We start from the raw sequence: 19725 nt of genomic DNA on the forward strand, positions 1-19725 counted from the left end.
CCTGCAACAAGGCTGTGAGGTCCAGACTGCGTGAATAGGAAATGACAAGCCTAGAATTACTAATAATGATGAAAGGATTTAGGCTATTCCATAGGGACTACGCATATACAAAGGTATAACTCTAGCCAGCACAATAAACCTTCAAAGCACAAAACGTTAATGTTGAACAGGAAAGTAACCTAATAAAGGAAGATGCCTTCCATATCCCAGACAAAGCATATTAGAGAGCTTGGATTTAAGTCTGAATGTTCTACCTCAGTCATTGCAATTATCTGTTAAGTGTGATGTTTGAATCCAGATCCTAGCTCTGGTTTTGACTTCTTCAAACCTCTGTATTTAAGCTTCTTCCCAATTCTGCATGACCTGGACCAAGTAATTATTTTGGGGAAATAGCTGAACCTTTTGGTATGAAAACAGGCTGTAATAACTGGTTTAGAGGAAAGTAAGTATTTCATGGAACCAAAAGTTCTTTAAAACAAGGGAAAATTCCTGCAAAACAGTTCTGAAGTGTGCATGCTTTTCATCTCCATTGCCTTCAGACAGGGTGGTCCACAAAGTTGGATAAAGAAGTCAGGACCACACAGTGTAATCTGTAGAGAAAGCAGTTCTTGTGTGTTGAAACCCTTTGTTGCACAGATACCATCTCGGAGCTAAAACTGAGGTTTGATAATACTGGTCCACACACTCTGTGCTGCAGGACTGTTCCCAGGAGTTCCTGTAAAACCCCACAATAGCACCCTGGCATTAGTCAGAAGCACCCTGGAGATTTAATTTAAGAGCCAAATATCTCGAGCTCAGGCTAAAATTGGGAAAGACCCAAGAAAAGATTTAAACAAACAAACAAAATCTTTCCACTGCAACCCAAGATAGGAGCAAAGGCTGAACAGCACCACGGGTCAGAGCCAGTAGGCAGGATTGTAGGCAGCATTTCTATCTCTCCTTCCTAAGTTAGTAGCACGTACATATGCTCCCTCTGAAACACCCAGCTTCTTACAAACCCTGTTACTATCATGTGGATCATGTTTCCAGACACTTTTGTCTCCTGTCATTCCTTGAAATGGGTCACACAGAGTTCCCAGAGCAGCTAAATAAATGAATAACATGTGTCCCTAATGCAATAATTGCCTCAGATCACTCACAGGGTCATGCTGCTTGTTATGAACACCTATCAAGGGATTTAGGTGGACGTGCACCGAGATGTGTCCTTCAAGGCCACATGATATTGATGCTCTAAGCTTGCTTTCTAGATGCTGCAACACCCTTTAAAATGACCTTCTACACTGTCCTTTTCCAGTGGTCATAAAACAAATTACTGAATTGTACTGCAAAATAACACACAAGTTTCATTTACATTTCAAATGTAAGAAACCGGCAGTGAAAAGTAGTTAGTAAAATAAAAGTTGTGAGAGAGGAGACAGGTCTAAAATATAAGGGGAAGATAAAACACTAGCTTCATGCTACATAATACGCAGCTAAAAGAAGAAAGATGGTAAACTTCCTTTCTGTTCCACTTTGGTTTATACATTGAGAGAAACAATCTTTAAGGGTGCTGTGATGAAGGAAAATCAATATTCTTCCTTTTAAAGTCACTCTTTGTACCATAACCTCTTGCTAGTAACACTTAACTTTGGTGGGGTTTAGGGTTTTGGGAGGGGTTTTTTTTGCCTTTACACTGGTTACAGACAAAGAACTCTTTTCCTAATTCTAGTTAAATCTTTTCAATTATTCTTACCAGTTTTAGAAATTACTCTGTATGCAAACCGAAGAAAAGTTGAAGATTTTGATATGGATGGAAAATTCTGGTCTGTATTTAGATTCCCTGCCTTTCCCATGGACTCTGCAAAAGCCACAGGTGCAATCACCTGTAGAGTAGGGGAGCCAAATTATAAACCCCATTTTGTGTCATCTGCTCTTGGCTTCCTGCCGTTCTGAAGGCTGGGCGATGGGAAGTGTCTGAAAACTGAGGAAATTTATTGTTGACAATACTTTTTGTCTCCTCTCAGGCACGCTTGGGACCAAAGCAGTCTCTAACCACCCCCAGGTCTGGGGAGTGAGATAGAAGCTTTCAGTCAGCCTTCCCCTCCCTCCCACAGGAAAAGCCCAGCTCACAGTTTCAAAGAGTGAACCTACCTTTGGAAGAGTTCTTCTGTTATTAGTGCTATTGTCCTTCTAGCTAGAAATATTCTCCTTGTTTGCTTTGACCACATCACACCAGAAAATGTATCACTAAACCTGAAGAGATTCACTAATTGACCACTTCTGCCAGTTAAAATCTTCATTCTTCCCTGGAATATGGCTATCTCCCTGTTGCACAGGAAGTGCATTAAAGAAGTTATAAACACTCATAAAACACATTTAATGATCTAACATTTAAAGTAGTGTTCTTTTTCATTACTGTAACTTTCTGCTAAATTACCACCAACAAAATTGCTCATGGGCTCAAAAGGTCAGTGTTATTTTTGCTGTTGAAATCATGGAGTCTGGGAAACAACTGTGTGTAAATTGCTGATAAACTGGAACAAAGACAGAAGAGAAAAAACACTGAACATATAAGAATGCAAGTAAACCAGCAGGAAAGGAGGGGAGGGGAAGAATCTCATGGACAGTTTATTAAAAGAACAAAAGAATAAAATCTGGCGCATTTGTTTTCCACGGGTTCAGGAAGCCCGGTCTTTAAGCACCTACTATAAATAAAGTGTTCTAATCCTTCATCAAAGCGGGTAGTAGTCTATACCAAAATGAATGAATTTTAGGTATAATCTGGGAAGAGGAAGATGTCCCTCCCCTCGTAGTAGGAGAAAGGTCTTTTGTTTCAATCCTTGCAGAAATTGGATATTTCAAAGTGGAGAGATGAGGCATGTCTGGAACACGAAGTTTCTATACTGACAGATTCCTGGCAAGAATATTCTTAGGGAATGGAGTTAGCAGACATGTAATTTATGATTGAATAATCTGGTTTTGAGAAAGATGGTCTTGAATTTATCGCGTGGTTAACTTGAAAATCCTCAAGGAGTTCCCCTCTGAGTGGAGCTCTATGTGAATTCTATAAAGACTGAAAAAGCATTTGATAGGGTTGATAGGGATATCATATAGAAAGTAATGGGAACTTATTTGAAATTCTGGAAAGGGCAATTTTCAGTTGTTTATCCCTCTATAAAGGATTTGACTGTGAAGTAATCCCAAAAAGCTACCTCAGAGCCATCCAAGTTAAAAATAAATCCAGAATATAAGAACCTTACATTGCCCTTAAAGAGAAGAGAGAGAAAAGAGAAAAAGATCACTGAAAAATTATTTCATGCAAAAAGCTGTATATTGTTTCAGGCAAGCTTATTAGATGGCCCAAATGCCGTTATTTATAGGTGAGATAGCTTTGGCAGTAGCAAAGTAGTATTAAATGATTCAAGATACCACTCTGGCTCTCAATTGTGTGGGTTTGGGTTTGATCTTATTCAAAGCAACTCAAAAAAAGAGGTTGAAGAGCTTTATTTCTACAGCCAGCCCACTGAACTGAATGCTTAATGGATAACTTTTAGGATAGGCACTGAATATTCTTCAGGCAGGTCAAAGCCTGCACACAGCAGTCAGTAAGATCTACATTAATCTTTAGTTTCACACTTGACAGCACAAAAGAAATAACAACAGCCACTAACAGTCAACATCTTGCCTTTCTGGGAAGGCATTCAAGCTGTGAACCAAGCTGTAAGAAATTATAATAAGGTCTGTCCCTCACAAAGCATGAGACCCTTCCTACCACTAGGATTATTATGGAAAACCTGTTAGATCTCTACATACAGGCACTGTCAAAAAAGGATCTCCAGTGCAGATTACATGGACTGGCCTAAAGACAAACCACTCTCCATATTAAAATGCTTCCTCGTTTGTCTCTCACCATACCCATTCAACTCACAGTCCCCACAGACCAGAAATACCTAGGGCTGCAGTGTGATTTCGGTGGCAGGGGAAGGAAGAAAAAAGGGAGCATCTGGGCGATCATTCTGCTGCAACATGATGTGGGAGCACAGTTTTATGCTAAGAGTGGGAAAGGGGCCTTCAACCCTTCAGCTGCTGCAACATGATGTGGGAGCACAGTTTTATGCTAAGAGTGGGAAAGGGGCCTTCAACCCTTCAGCTGAATTTGTCCAATGAGTTGATGCGTACCCTTAGACACTTGGGAAACCAGTCTCTCAAGATTTCAGGCATTCAGGGCTTTTACGTACAGGGACTTACATTGACAGCCAGCCTGGAGATTTCTGCTGCAAAATAACTTGATCTACTGAGTAACATACTCTTATTCTCAAGTGAGAATATCCATACAAGGTGCCAATCAGAAGTAATATTTCACTTGAACTGCAGACTCCACTTCAATCCAAATCAGTTGTCCACTGTAAACAAGCCCTTTTTTTTCAGAGAAGTGGGAAGAAAATAAAGCATGACATCTTTTAAGGACAGCTCATGGGAGGGAAGCTGTTAGACCTCAACAGCACACTTGTATGGTGGAGGCCAATATCTCTCCCTCACAGAAACACGTGAAACTGGGCAGACAGTTGCAGCTGCACTTAGCAAACAGTAGTAGCCTAAGCTTGGCAATATAAGTGATGGTTATTGAACTAGTATCTTTAGGAAAAGGCTAGATGCTGGCAAAAGGGCATGAGGAAGACAAAACAGAAGTTTTATTAACTTAAGAGGAAAGCAAAAATCTCCTAGATAAAAGGAAAAACAAAACAAAACAAAACATTTCTGAGCGAAGTATTTAAAGGGTTCTCAGACCTTCCCAGGCCAAAGAGCGTCTGTGTGTAATGCTGACTTCCTTCCAGCTCTGTCTGTGCCAGGAATAACTCATCAATGGAGTATGTCTCACTAGTGTACCTTTTACCAAAGCCATTCTTGCAAAAGAAAGCGATACTTGCTGCTGACACACTGCTGGCAAATGAGGAACAAGGAAGCTGCATTTATGAAGAGTGTAGCACATTCTACCATCCTTCTGCTTCAGCACATACAAATGCTTGCTGACTTGTAATGGCATGAGCTATAAACTTTTAAAAAAGAAAGAGAGTGTGCATGTACCAGGGCAAGAGTGGATCTGCAGCCACCAAGGGGAAAGGGGAGGATTGATTTGCCTCTTCAAGATCTTAGGTATCTTGGGCATCTTTCAAAGGCTTGTTAGCAGTTTCCATCACTGGTAGTCTCTTTCATGTCATGCTGTTCCTAGCCACAGCAGAGTGAACCTGGAGTCATCTATTATGGTCATCACACAACATACTGAAATCTGGACAGCTGGATTGTAAGCACAGAACAGATTTGTATGTTGCCTGAAGACACAGTACGTAACTCTTGACTTGAGAGAGGCACTGCAAGAATCATATTACCTATATGGTTATGCATTCATCCACCAACTGGCTGTGGTTTGCTTGACGTGCTACAGTTCAGGATCTCAGCTTTAATTTAGAAAGAAGAGTACATGTCTATCTTTCGCAGTTTATAATAAGAAAATAATTCACATGTGAATAGAATGGAGTAGCTGAAATAGCATCTGCTGAAGTCTGCAGAGAGCCCAAAATCAAAGCTCTGAGAAGAGCTTCCACCCAGGTATCTCACTGGGCTCCAAAACTCAGAGTGGCTGAAGGAAAAAAGAGGCACAAATAAAAAAGTCTGTGTTAACCATTTCATTGCTGGACAGCAGTCTCCAGAGACTGAAATTTGAACTAGCTGGACAGAGATGAAAAGACAAGATGGATTAGAAAAACAAAGGCAGCAGAAAGAAGGGAGGGAAGAGATTGTGGAGGACCTATTGGTGGAGATAATTTTCCTGCTGAGGAAGTTACCATATCAGTAATTTCTGAGGAAATTTCTAACAGTAACTGTAGGAAAGGGGGTTTTTTTCTGGTTTTGGGAATTTTTCTGTTTACCAGCTAGACTCCATACTGGACCTTTGGTCCAACCGCACAGGGCAAAGTTCTGTAGGTCCAGAGAAGACAGCACTAAATTAATAGCGCCAACTATCATTAAGGATGGAATGTAGTCCTTTCCAGGAATGAGTGAGACACTCCTCCCACAGCCAAAGAGAGGGAGTTTTATCTTTTTTCTCTTACATGCAAGGCACCCTCCTGCCCCGCCACTGCACTGCGTACATATAGCCATTTCCTGAGACATCTCAAATTTGTTTTCCTTAGGTTATTTGTGTCTACAGCCACCAGCTGGTCTGTGTCAAAGCTGATATGTTCAACATATTATTCCATTATCCTATTAGGTTGAACATGTCCTTCCTCCCATGAGAGCTGTTAAGATATCAGTTTTACAGAAGAGAGACAGCTTTAGTCCCACTGTCACCTCCTTTCTCTTTCCGAGTAACACACTATCCTCAGTGATCATATGGCATATAGCTAACTTTTTAGCCTATCTTGATATTTTGTGTTCATGCATGCAAGAAATGATACTTGGCCATCTAATATCCAGCACTCTCACTGAATAAGCCACACACCTATCAAGAGAGGGGGGAGGTCTGAAGGCTTGAAAGAAACAGTGCCTGATGCTTTCTTTTTTTGAAAATGACAATTTCCTATATTGTATTATAAGACTATAACTTGAAATGATCACTTCTCCTCTTCCATCAAGATATCAGTCATATTTCCAAAACTGCTCTCTTGATCTTAAGAAGTCTTGGAAAACATCTCCAGTTCAGGTCAATGACATTTAAACTGAGGAAATGGTCACCTTTGGTTTTTCTCTGCGGGCTCTTCATGCCCCTGGGAATGGGAGAGCAGAAATTCCTGGCTGGTTTCCATGACCCCAGGGACTGAACATTCCTTGTTTGAGGAGCCTTTCCAACCTCAGCAGCCACTACAACTAAGGCAGCTTGTGTCAGCAAAGATTATTCAAAAGACAGCATTTAAAGCTAGCAGGGGTAGAAGGCACTGTGAGAGGAGAGAGATGGAGAGAGAGAATCCACCACTGAAGGGGATGGAGGCAGCCAACACACAAACAAATGAGCCCACATTAAAGATATGGAGGATCTCCTTGGAGAATACTAACAAAATCACTGGCAACAATATAAGCACTAGCTCTTGCTTCTCTCCAAGAAGCAACTCTGGGCAAGAAAGACCATGAGCAAAGGACCCTTCTCCTTTTTACACTCCAGAAATAAATGGTTTTTGGCCACGATACATAGCCTCCTTCATTTGCATGCCTGGAGATTTCCACTTAGCTCACGCCCTACATTTTCACAGGATCTCATAAATAACTGGTGAGGGAACAAACATCCCCAGAGTCACGTGAACAGGAGGGAAACATACACACTCCTTGAACAGATCATATGTAAGACATGGTCCACCCACAGATGTAAGAAAGAGGAGTGCAGGGAATAAGTGAGTGTGGCAGAGGTCTGTGATGGATAACTGGGGCATGCAGGAATAAAAAGCTGGGTTAGCATGTTGTCCCATGAACTGCTAGCCCAGAGCCTCCTTACTAAATCAGATCTCTAACTGATCAGACAGGCTATTCACGGCACTCAGTGACAATAAAGGAGCGTTTTTTTTCCTTTATCAGTGGTAGCAGAAAAAGAGGCACTACTTCACAAAAGGCAATGCTACAACACATCTTCCCGCAACATGCACTCTACTTGATTCAGTCTCCAGAGCAAAAGGGAGCCACGTTCTGGCTCACCATTTACATCTTTCCTTCCACAATGGGGAACAGTCACAAACATGTCACTCACAAACATGATGCTCAGTTTAGTTCCTCCTGGTCCTGGCATAATGACAACCACCAGCATCAGCTCAGTTCCAGAAGCTGAATAAAATAATTTTTTAAAGCCTCCGTCAAGCCAGGCTGTGATCTGGGAAGCCCCTCTAGCACAGCCTCCTCCTCCTGTGTTAATCAGAAAAATCAGTGAAGAGCACATATATACTTAGCAACCTTTCCATCTTCCCTTCCTCACCCTGACTCAGCAGAGCGTTATCAGGCACGTCAAGCAGAGGTGAAGAAGTGTGAGCAGGGTCCATATGGCTACTTCAGAAGGCATAAAAAATCATAATTGTCCCAGGAAGACCATGTTCATCTCCGTTACTGCTGCATCCCCTCCAGCCACAGTTTTTTTTTAATGATCCTGTAACACAAGGTTTGTATGTTCTCCCCAGTGAGGTGGGCAGTGGTAAGTGAAAATTAACAGGCATGCACCTAAACCATAAGAAGTTAATGAATAAACTGATATTAGGGTAGAAGGGCAGTTCCAACTGAGGAGAACAGCAGTGGTACTGCTGCTGTGGGATGGGACAGTGGGGGGATGCCAGTGTCTCTTACATGTGCTGTGACACAGGCATTTTTTCTTTCCTTCCTCACTGGATTGCTTTTGTCCCTATAAATCCAGATGTTCAGGCTTTGGGAGGGAAGAAGCAATTATACCAAAGGGCTGCTCAGCACTGCAAAAGAACGTCAAGTTAGGCTGTGGTCCTGAGGAATTGCATGAGATTCAGTTGAATCTTGCATTCAGTGTACAAAGATATGATACACTATCACATCTGCTGGTCCGTGCTTCTCTGTTCACTTTATGTGCTTAATTTCATGTTAACTATTACAGGTCTTCAAAGCTTCCTTCTAACATAGTGTAATTTTCCACTGTAAGCAAGCTTTCTTTAGAAATCACTACCAAGCTACCTGGGAAACTTTGTGTACACAAAGCTGTAGTTCTTGGTGCGGAAGTTCTCCCCAAGGCTAAAAGCGAAATCTCAGTGGAAGGATTCCTCACTTCTTACAGGTACAAAGAACCATTCTCTAGTCATGTTGAATCACAAGATCTTGAATTACTTACCAGTCCTAGAAGAATCCTTACTTACAACACAGTGATTTAGCAGAACGATGGAATAAAAAGGGGAGAGAAGCAGCAGCACAAAAATACCCTCTGATTGACCACAGTTTCAAAATGTTAGCGCCCAGACCCTGGAGCCACAGATTACTGAACAGAGGCTGGGAACAGCAAAAAGAGTTGCCTGCAAACAGTATTCATAATGATTGTGCAATTTAACCCAGCTATTGTGAAGATGGATGGATGTAGCATGCACGTGTATTGCTGTCTACACCAAACAATGGCTAAAATTGGGCAGAGAATAAGAGGACATAGTGCAATTTGCAAGTAATTAGTATGCCTTAGCCTTTCTTCCCTTTTCCATGTCCTTATGCATTAGACAAAACATTCACGTCCCAGGCAATAACTTTTCCCAGTTTAGACCTCAGCATACTGTTCTTTCCTCCTGCCTCTGATTTGCCAGTGATTCAGCTTCCCTCATCCATGTGTGCTTGACCTATAAGTATGTGCTCACTTACTTTCATACACTCAAACAAAACTACTAAAATGACTACCATTTTGTCTCTCAGCTGCCTGCTTAAAATTCACAACTTCATATGGTCTGGATGAACTCAGACATACGATCAAATTGGTGCTTGTTGTTTCTGTTACTCCTTTGTCTTATTTCTATGTCTAGCTTTTGTTACACTATATTCTTTTTTAGCTTGTTCAATGTGTACAGCTGCTAGCAAAGCAAGGGCCAAACTTAACAGCAAAAAAAAAAAATATTTAAGAAGATAATTTCCCTTTTTAAATGCAGAGTGCTCAGTTTAACCCACAGAAAAAGTTGCTTTGATGCTCTTCAGCATCAACCAGACACAGGAAGTACCGAGGCGGCTATTCTTGGGCCTTTACAGAGAAATGGAACACAGTATTTTGCATCATTCTGTGGACTGTTCTGCCACATCACCTCACTGCCTGATCCTTGACAAAAAAACAGAGGGAAGCATTGAAAACCTCTTACCTTGTTTAACAATGAGCCCTTTGGGTTTACCGAGCTTCCGGGTCTTGTGCATGCTGGGACATGTTAGCAGTTTAACTGAGGTGAAGAAAAATAGCACTTTTATGAGTTTCCAGGCCAATGAACAGTCAGAGAGAGAAAGTCTTGTTGCTCCTGACCAGAGCTGCTCACCCTTCAGGGACACCTAACTGAAATACCATAACAAAGGATCGATTATGTTACAGCTGAGAAACACAGGAACGTCTTCCTGACCAGAATGTGGTCTGCATAGACAGAGAGCTGGGGGGAGGGGGGAAGAAAGGAAGAAAAGGGGAAGACCCTCCAAAAGAAAAAGGAAGCCTCATAAACATGAAGTGAGAGGCCATACTGACCTGTTCAAGACAAAGGGAAGAGTTGCCACCCAGCTTGCTGCAAACACTCTGGCAAGGCACTGTCCAGTTCAACTAGCCGGAATGTTTTCAGGCTACACCAGAAGAAATAAGGATCTAGGCTAATAACCTTAATAAGCCCAACATTCAGAGCAATTTAGAGTCACTTTTGCTTTTAAGTTGCTTAATTGCTTTTTAAAATCCTTTGTGGTTGCCCCGTTCCCATCTAACTTCTTAGCATCTCCATAAGGGTCTGATGCTGACTCAAGTAGTTTCACCTTGGGGAGGAGTATCTGGTGAAGACAATTGAGTCTCCATCATTGTCTCATTTAAGAATGGAGAAACCTGCCTGAAGTAAATGACCAGAGAAGTAAACAGAACAAGCTGCTTTATGGATCTGAGCTTTGTTCCCAAAATTGAACAGGATTTTATTTCCTCTGGCCTCCCACAGAATGACACAGCACAGGTGTCACCTAATCAGGGTAGATGCTTACGTGAGTGTCCCCCAGTCTAGTCCTTCCTCTGCTGAATACCAAAACTGCAACACCCATCCCTTCTCAATGGTATATTACACTGGGTCCAAATTCACGTTCACACACAGGCTGTGACCACAGTGCCACAGAGCTACTCACAGGGTGTTGTGAGATGCACTGAGCCTTGCATATTAACAGTACATCTATACATTATATATAACAGTGTATTTGATACAGGTCCTTTAGAGAGTCATCTGTAGGCTGCACAGCTGCCAATGTCACCTCCACACTAGCAAAACATTTAATCTGAGTGGGGACCGGGTTAGCTGGGACTCTGAAAGCCCACAGACAGCAGAGGGAGCTCTCACTGCTCCCTGTTCTCCCGCTCAAGCATCCTGCCGAGTTTAACGACCAAAAATAAAAGTAAAAATGACCCTCAGTGGTCATCAGAAAAAGAGAGGTACAGGTATACAGACACTGCACTTGCAGTACAAATGCTGCTGAATTATTACACCAAGTTAGATGCCTAAATCCAGGGCTTAAGAAGGGCTGTGTTTTGGAGGTTTTTTTCCCCCTGCTGTATAGTCTGGCCGTTAACAGCCTGCACCAAGTGCATCAGGCACAAAACACAGTGATCAAACATGCATTTAGTCCAGATTCTGGTTTGTAGCTAGAGTTTCACTGGAGATGTGATGATGGAAACAAGGTCTGGACTGGGCTGCCGGAGCCACCAGTTTTGGTCCCACCTTTCCTGCTGTGCTGCTGGAAGATCCCATGAAGGCTCCCTCCCAGCTCTGCACCATGACAGCCTCCAACCGTTGAACGTGGGGGCAACACTGACCTCCCCTGTGAAGAGCTGAGACCTCTCAACAGTCACAAGAGACGAGACGGCCATTTTGTGAGCTGAATCCCATCAAGTTAGTGTCTGAAACATTTCTGTAAATACCAAGTGTTAAGGAGCTAAAGAAAGAAACATCAGGGGTGAAATGTCAAGTTTACGCTATTGAAATACAGCGCAGATGCTTCCTAGTCTGTTTACTGGCACATCACTGGTGGTTTGTTGTCTGCAGTTCTGACAACCCAGGGTTTCTAGATCTGTGAGGAAAAACATGTGTCCCCAGGCTCCAGAAGTTACCTTTTCCCCACCAAGTGCTTCCTAAGTTAGAGGAACAGAAATTGCCTCTACTCTGCAAATCCAACTTGCTCAGAAGAAACCCAAGCCCTTTGACAGCCCTTTTCTGCTCCCCCAGCAAGCAGAAGGAAATGCTGTAAATAAGTGGAAAGGCTCTGTCATGCCGTTATTTCCTGACTCCCAGCACCAAATGAGAGCACAGGGGTCTGTGATCGAGGAGAATAGTCCTGAAGAGAAACTATTGCAGGCGGGAGGCCTTCCCTCCACTTCAACAGCAGTGCTGTCTCCTCCTGTGGCTGCATATGTAAAGGAACAGTACAGGTACTGAAGATTTATGACACCCCCAAAAAGTAAGGAGAAGAGGAAGAGTGCAGTGACCTTGAAACACAGCATAGGTAGAAGCTGGGAAGACAGGGAATGTAGACAAACACAACAGACTCAGAATTTATGGGACAAAAGGGTTTTCTTGTATTCCTCCCATTATCTCTGCCAGCAGTTCCCTGTTCCCCCCACCCATGCAAATTCACCTTCAATTATCTCAGGAACATTCATTACAGGAAGATGCCCTGAGTGTATCAAATTAGTGCCTTATGAAAGCCCATTCAGGAAACATTGATGTGATCCTTATTCAGTTAGCAGGGGGGATGGAGTGGGAATGCCAGCTGAGAAGGGGTTTTTATGCAAACACATGTCTCTGATGGGCCGGCAGCGCTCTGCAGGCACCGTGCAGAGGGACCACATCCTGCCTGCTCCATTCTGAGTACAGACGTAGCCTAGCATTCCCTTTCATGCGCTAAAATAATTGTATTTTAGAGTTGAAAAATGTCTAAGCCTAGATGGAAAGTGCTGAGATGAACAACTGGGCCAGGAGGTATCCACAGAGGACATCCCATTTTCATCTACATGACAGACCAAGGGCAATGAGCCTCAGGTGCCCTTGGAGGGTGTTTTAACCTCAGAGCTTTGGTATGAACTTATGGCACTGGAATAAGCAGCCAAGGCACTTGTAGCAAGAAGAAAGATCATAGCACTCCAAAATGTTCCCTCTGTAGCTGGGGTTGGGAAAAGATGAGATTTCCATGTGCAATACATAGAGGTCTTGACTGCTACAAAACCAGTTGAAACTGTTCAACTGTAGTAAAGTTCAACAAGGCCAAGTGCAAGGTCCTGCATGGGTCGGAGCAATCCCAGGCACAAATACAGGCTGGGTGGAGAATGGATTGAGAGCAGCCCTGAGGAGAAGGACTTGGGGGTGTTGGTTGATGAGAAGCTCAACATAAGCCAGCAGTGTGTGCTTGGGCACAGAAAGCCAACCGCATCCTGGGCTGCATCAGAAGAAGCGTGGCCAGCAGGTCAAGGGAGGGGATTCTACCCCTCTACTTTGCTCTCATGAAACCCCACCTGGAGTACTGTGTCCAGCTCTGGAGCCCCCACAAAGATGATGAGAGGGCTGGAGCACCTCTCCTATGAGGACAGGCTGAGAGAGCTGGGGTTGTTCAGCCTGGAGAAGAGGAGGCTCTGGGGAGACCTTATAGTGGCCTTTCAATACTCAAAGGGGGCTTATAAGAAAGCTGGATATGGACTTTTGACAAGGGCATGTAGTCATAGGATGAGAGGCAACGGTTTAAACTGAAAGAGGGTAAATTTAGATTAGACATAAGGAAGATATTTTTTTTTCCTGTGAGGGTGGTGAGGCACAGGAACAGGTTGCTCAGAGAAGCTGTTGATGCCCCATCCCTGGAAATGTCCAAGGCCAGGCTGGATGGAGCTTGGAGCGACCTGGTCTAGTAGAAGGTGTCTGTGCCCATAGCTGGGTGGGGCTTGGAACTAGATGATCTTCAAGGTCCCTTCTAACCCAAACCATTCTATGACTCTGAGCTGTGCCCATGACACACTGGTGCATGTCTTCAGCACATTTCCTTAAGTGCTGTACAGAGATATCATCCACAGGACACAGCAACAGATTATTATCTCTGCTTCTTGAGGCAAAGTATAACAGAGTTTGGGAACATAGTGTCTTACAGAAATGCCCCATTCTCCTGCTTGTGTTGCCCCAGGGAAATAGGATGTAACACACTGTCGACAGCTGTGAGCAAACAAGATTGTCCACACAGCAGCTGTAAGGCGAATGGGACTGAAGAGAGATAAATTCCTGTCTCTGACAATAGCTAATGGGCTCCAGGCAGACTGGCAGCTGCAAAGCACCCAGTTCTCTGCTCTTGTTCAGCTGACCAGGCACCTCTGGGACTGTACTTTGAGCTGGTGAAGAAAAAAAGGCAGAACAATCTGCTTCAATCTATTTTTATACTGCAGATCCATCTGCTCCTCTCCACAGCTGGCAAGGCCTGGAGCTCAGCTTAGATCCTCCCAACAAAAGCCTCTTTATGAGGCATGGGAATCCCTCATCACTATCAACACCATTTGGATTGGATTGCCCAGCCAGAGGCTATTTTGGGCACCACAGGTGGTTTCTCCATCTTGCTGAGCACAGGGATGGAGCTAGCAGATGCCTCACCACAGTGCTACCCAGCCATACCATCAGGGATAAACTCCGCGCAACATGGAGGCTCCAGTAAGCCCACAGGATCTGGGGGGATGGGACCCAAAGCAGAGGCCAAGAGGAGGAGTTCAGGGTATGGTTTTCACAGGTGAGACAGACCAGACTTTCCATCAACACAGAGATCCTCAAAACTGCTTTTAAGACAGAAAAACAACCAGGTGGAGCAGAACTAATCAGAGTTTCTCTCCTCAGCAAAGCACTAACTCACCCCACATCTAGACCCAAGAGCTTCATTCCGTAGACGCTGTACCTTAGAGAGCAACTGCTACTCTGTCTGGCCAAAGCAGAAACCTCCTTTTTTCTCCTTTCCTCTCTGTCCAGGCAGTAACCTTCCTTTTTGTTAAGGCTTGACATCTGCTTGCTCCTGTTAGAGAGAGCTCCAAGATCCATGCTTCCCCTCCGACACACACACAGCAGAAAGCTCTCCCAGCATCTCCTTTCTCTGTTTTCTTATTGCACGGATGCTATTTCCTGTGTTTATTTTTCCTGTCTGGCTAGCTGGCCTGGAGGGTCTCACCTGCTGGAAAACTGCCATTACTTCTCCATCTGCAACACTGACCAAGGATTAGTAAAAAAATAGCCTTAGGTCACTTCTAGTTTCCTTCGGATGCCTGACTACCAGCAAAGGCCAAAGGCCACAGATGCTGAGAGAGAGCAGGTTCCTGTGCCTCTTACCTGGAAGCTGACATCAGCAGATACGTCTCTTTAGGAAGCAGAACAGGGACACATGTTTTACAGCACTGGGATTTATCCGGTGTAGGGAGCACACAGCCACCTGGAAAACATGAAATACATGGCTACGTGCACAAGGACCTCCCTTCAGAGAGAGCGAACGTGGCTGTGCAGCAGACAGAGTGCAGCCTCTTCCAGGATCTGATTGACATTCAGGCTTCGGCGTCATCCACATGTCACCGATGCCCTGACCCCAGGACACAGCCTCAGGCTTTCGATGGGAAGAAAGCACTGAACTCTCCCTGGGAGGATCGTGTGTCCCACACAGTTCTTGCAGATCAAATGCTGATCAAAAGATCCTCCTGCAAGAGAATCAGAGACTGCTGTTAGCATACTGAGAGCGCATCCCTCCCTCCAGCCGCACAGTGAAAACCTACAGAAACCCTGTTGCTACAGTTCTTATGAAAGTCCAGACAGCGCTGAACCACAGAAAGGGACAGGGAACCACCCCTGCAGCTCGGATGAACCTCGTGCTGCCTGGGTCTGGCACACGGCAGGAAAGGAGGGATCATTTGCAAGTGTAGAACTTGGAATGGGAGGGAACTTGCCTAGGAAGCAAGTGCTCAGAGAAAGCAAGCTATAAAGATTTCTGATTAAAAGCCTTGATTCCCAAGCGTTGTCTCAGTCCTTAAGGAATGGGGGATCTTGGGTTTAATTCAGTTGCAGATGAATGTTATATGGGTTGGTTCTGCAGACTGGAAGGCCTCAGTGCAAGTTAGGGATATTGCTGTATATTTCCTCTGGAAGGAAATCAAAATGCTATTTCTCATGAATTCGGAAAGGACGCAGCTGTAGAACAAGCAGCTGACTCTCGGCTTTAGTTGTGGCATTGAGTTACCAATGGTGGGAGAAAAGACTATTTCTGTTTTTCTAATGCAACCTTTAGCATTTTGATCCTTCTGGAATTAGAGGATGATCGTGAGGAAGGTCTGAGATCTTTTGTCTCCACCCTATTCTGTTAGTGCTTTTGGCATGAATATAAAGAAAGGCAGGAAACACTTGGAATACTAGACTGCTCCCAAATGGTAGGCACCTCAGAAATGAGGCAGCCAGATGTCCTGTAAGGTCCTGAGTGCTCATGTAGCCCAGCAACCCCAGTGCCAGTGCTAGGGGCTCTCCTCTTGGGCCCCCGCCTTTGAATCAGCCATAACCTTGGTGAATTAACTGCAGCTCTCCCCCTGGGGCCTCTCTGGGACTGGGAATGCAAATGTCAGCCCTCCTCTCCCCAGTGTCTTTTGGCTCTGCAGAACAACTTCACAATCTGATGTGTTACCGTCACAGAACAGCTCCAATTTAGCACCACATGATTCCCGGTTGTCTGCAAAGAGGTCCTGTATATCACAGCCCCTGCCACCAGGGCTAGCTCAAAAAATCTGGCTGCGATTGCTCTCAGTCGTGGCTAACAGGAGATGGTATAGCAGGGATTCACCCGGCAGCAGGCAAGTCTCAGAGCTACCATTCCTGTCGTCTGCAAAATTGGCCACATCCTCTGGATGATGGAGTTGTTTAATATCACGGGATCCAGTGTGCACGGCAGGGCTGCTCCAAAGACATCAGTACAGGAAGCAATACTCTTCAATGCTGACTTAAATGCCTGATGGGTTACAGTAACGTGAAAGGATGGGAGTCCTCTTTGCCCCAAGATCCACACCACTGCAAAAAGCATTCTTTCTTTGCAAGACATTTCATTTCTTTTTATGGCCCAGTGGTAAAAGGTTGAATCAGCATGGATTCAAATTGACCTTCATCCAGCCTGGATCAGCATGGTCAGAGACACCGGGTCCAGCGCACCTGCCCTGCAGAAGGCCTCAGCATCTGCCACTGTTCAGCCCTTCAGCACACCTCCAAAATAGGAACTTGGCACACAAAGCTAACGGAGTGCATTGCTAAGCAGAACATTCTGCCGAGTCCCAACACCAGGACTGCATGTTATAGGGCACTTGCCAATTCCTGAGTCAATTTTATTTATTATACACTAGAAAGGTCATGATGAATCTCAAAAGATAAAATCAGTGTCTGTCAAGCCGCCTTCCTTATTTTCATTGGCCCAGACCCTCACGTTCCACACCAACAATAACAGGACATGGGTTCAAGAGGCACCATGAGTACAGCTTACCCTGAGATGGTCCAGGCTTGTTTTGCATTCTTTGTAGAACCGATCCAGGCTGCTCTATTCTCTATTAGGATTCTTTTTTTTTTTTTTTTTTTTTTTTTGTCCTGGATACAATCACCACACTGCACAAGAGCCTTGCCTCCCTGGGAACCCCAAAGCACAGGCATAAGCTTTCACAACCCAGATGATGCCAAATGCCCAAATGATGTAGCTGCAAGTTCTCTAGCAACAGAAAGTATCCAACTGGGATATGCTTAACTCCCACTTGAAAGTAATATCCTGGACTAGTACCAGCCCAAACGACATCCCCATGACCTCATCAACAGCTGAGGCAGCAAGATACCCCATGCACATTACAAGCTGTTATCTAATCCTCCTCGCCTTAGGTAAGGCAAAAAATCAGAGCTGCTTAGGGCTCTGAGTAAATCCTTGGCAAGCAAAGCCTGAGTGATTGCAGCTCCAGTGCTGTCAGTGTTCAAGCTACCAGGTTTAAAGACTGCCATGGGCTCTGTAGAAGTTGCAGTCACCTCTCTGGATTGCAGCTGGACACTCCCAAAAACCACAGTCCCAGGTTTGGAGTTCAGTGCAACAGGCTCAGACCACACAGTATGGATCTGCACTCTAAATAACCTCATCTTCACACAGTTTATTCTGAACCTGCGGACTGAAAGCTCTTTTCCCAGTCCGTGCCTTTCACTTGCTGAAAAATCACCATGCTACTCTCAGATCCAAACTGGGCGTAGATGATTTTCTTTGACACATTTTAAGAATTCCAGTTCTCAAAATGAATTTCTGATTTTCCGAATCAGAAACTTTCCTATCACACTGCATGGTCTCAGCAGTGACTACTGCAGTCACACAGCAGAGAAATGATTGATACTGCTTGTAAGAGTGATACATCTTACAGCCAAAACCCCTCCAACAGTCCCAACCACTGGGTCATTTCTGAGGAAACATCTCCAATATTCAAGCATTATCCACTTTTCTCCTCAGAACAGCACTGAAGAGGAGATTGGGAAGTTAAGGAGGAATACAGCTCCACTTACTATTTATTGAGATTCCAACCTGCAGCGAGTCACATCATCTAACTCGAGGTACTTATTTGTGGGATCGGAGAGGTGGCTTCCTCCCAGGATCACACTGAGCTGGCAGAAGTCTCTCACCCTTCCCTGAAAGGCCACACGGGGAATCTCACTTGGTCACTTCAGTCAAATACAGGACAGTGGGAATCTTTCCTGTGAAAATAAATTGTGAGGTCCACAACACCTCAGAAAAGGTGCTCGGAGCTTGTAACTTCCTGAAACTTCTCCCTGAAATACATGATGGCCAAGAGCACAGCAGGCACTGTATGCACTATTCTTAGCAGCAAAGGCTTCCTGTTTGGGGGCAGAAGTGACAAGGAAGATCCTGCTGCTTTAAATACTGTGAAAAGCTTTTTAGCCAAAAACATTATTCACACATTAGTAGGGAAACCGCCATCCTCCATGGCCCCATCCTATTTCACCATTCAGAAATGTCCTCAGTTCCCCAGTGCTGCAGTAAATATTACCCTGTTGACTTATATCATCCAAAGACAGCTTTTAGTCTACAGGAAAAGCCCCGCAAAGTCTAGTTTCTCTGGGTGACTAAGCCAAGATGCAAATCTCAGAGCAGAGATTTCCAGATCAGGCCAATTGTGTTCCTAAACTGGGAGCTCTCTCTGTTCTTTCAAGTACTTGCTTTCTTCCTGGGGCCAGGTTTGGCCATTGTTCCCCCGGGCTCCTGCAGACACCCATTGTTCCTCCGAGCTCCTGGCCTTTGATGCTGCAGAACAAAACGCACAGTGTTTGTGAAAGGAGGGAAAAATAAAAAAGCTTTTCAATTACACAGTTGGTTGAACAGCTTGGGCACAGCTGGCCACTGAGCACCAGGGTGCAGACACCTCTCCACAAACTGGGGCCTCCAGTGAGCTCCCTGGCCCAGCTGCAAAGTGAATCAAAAGAGGGAATGACCAGTGGCTGATGGTTATCTGGTGAACTTTCATTTCATCACTTCCCAATTCCAAACGCTTTTGGATTGTACATACTTTCACTAAACTACTCACACACACATTTAGTAGCTGCCAGCTATGAAAAAGCTGGAGATTATTCCTGCTTCATCCTGTCAGCATTGCTCAGCATTGGCTTGAGAGACACCACAGTAGCATCCAGATTCACTGACTCCATCTCCAGACTGATTTGGTTGACATCAGGCTGGGGTTAGTTCAGTCTGTGGGCACTGGCAAAACAGGACAGAGATCTGAAATCATGATGGCCTTACACAGAGGTTTGAGGTACACCAGCAGAGCTGTGTGGAAGGAGAGTCAGCAGTCTGGGATGCTCCAGTCACAGCTAGTAAAGTTGTTCACGGTCCAGATATGGACCCTTCAGTCCTGCTACGTAACACGCTATTCCTGACACTGCAGCGGTTTGGGCAAATACAGAGCTCTACCTTGTATTCAGTACGCAAGTATCAACATTTCCTTATTGCCAAGAAGACAGATCCCAGGATGTCAGAGATGTGAGGGGTCTT

This window comes from Chlamydotis macqueenii, chromosome 17 (assembly GCF_036417535.1).
Source record: "Chlamydotis macqueenii isolate bChlMac1 chromosome 17, bChlMac1.mat, whole genome shotgun sequence".
Taxonomy (NCBI): Eukaryota; Metazoa; Chordata; class Aves; order Otidiformes; family Otididae; genus Chlamydotis; species Chlamydotis macqueenii.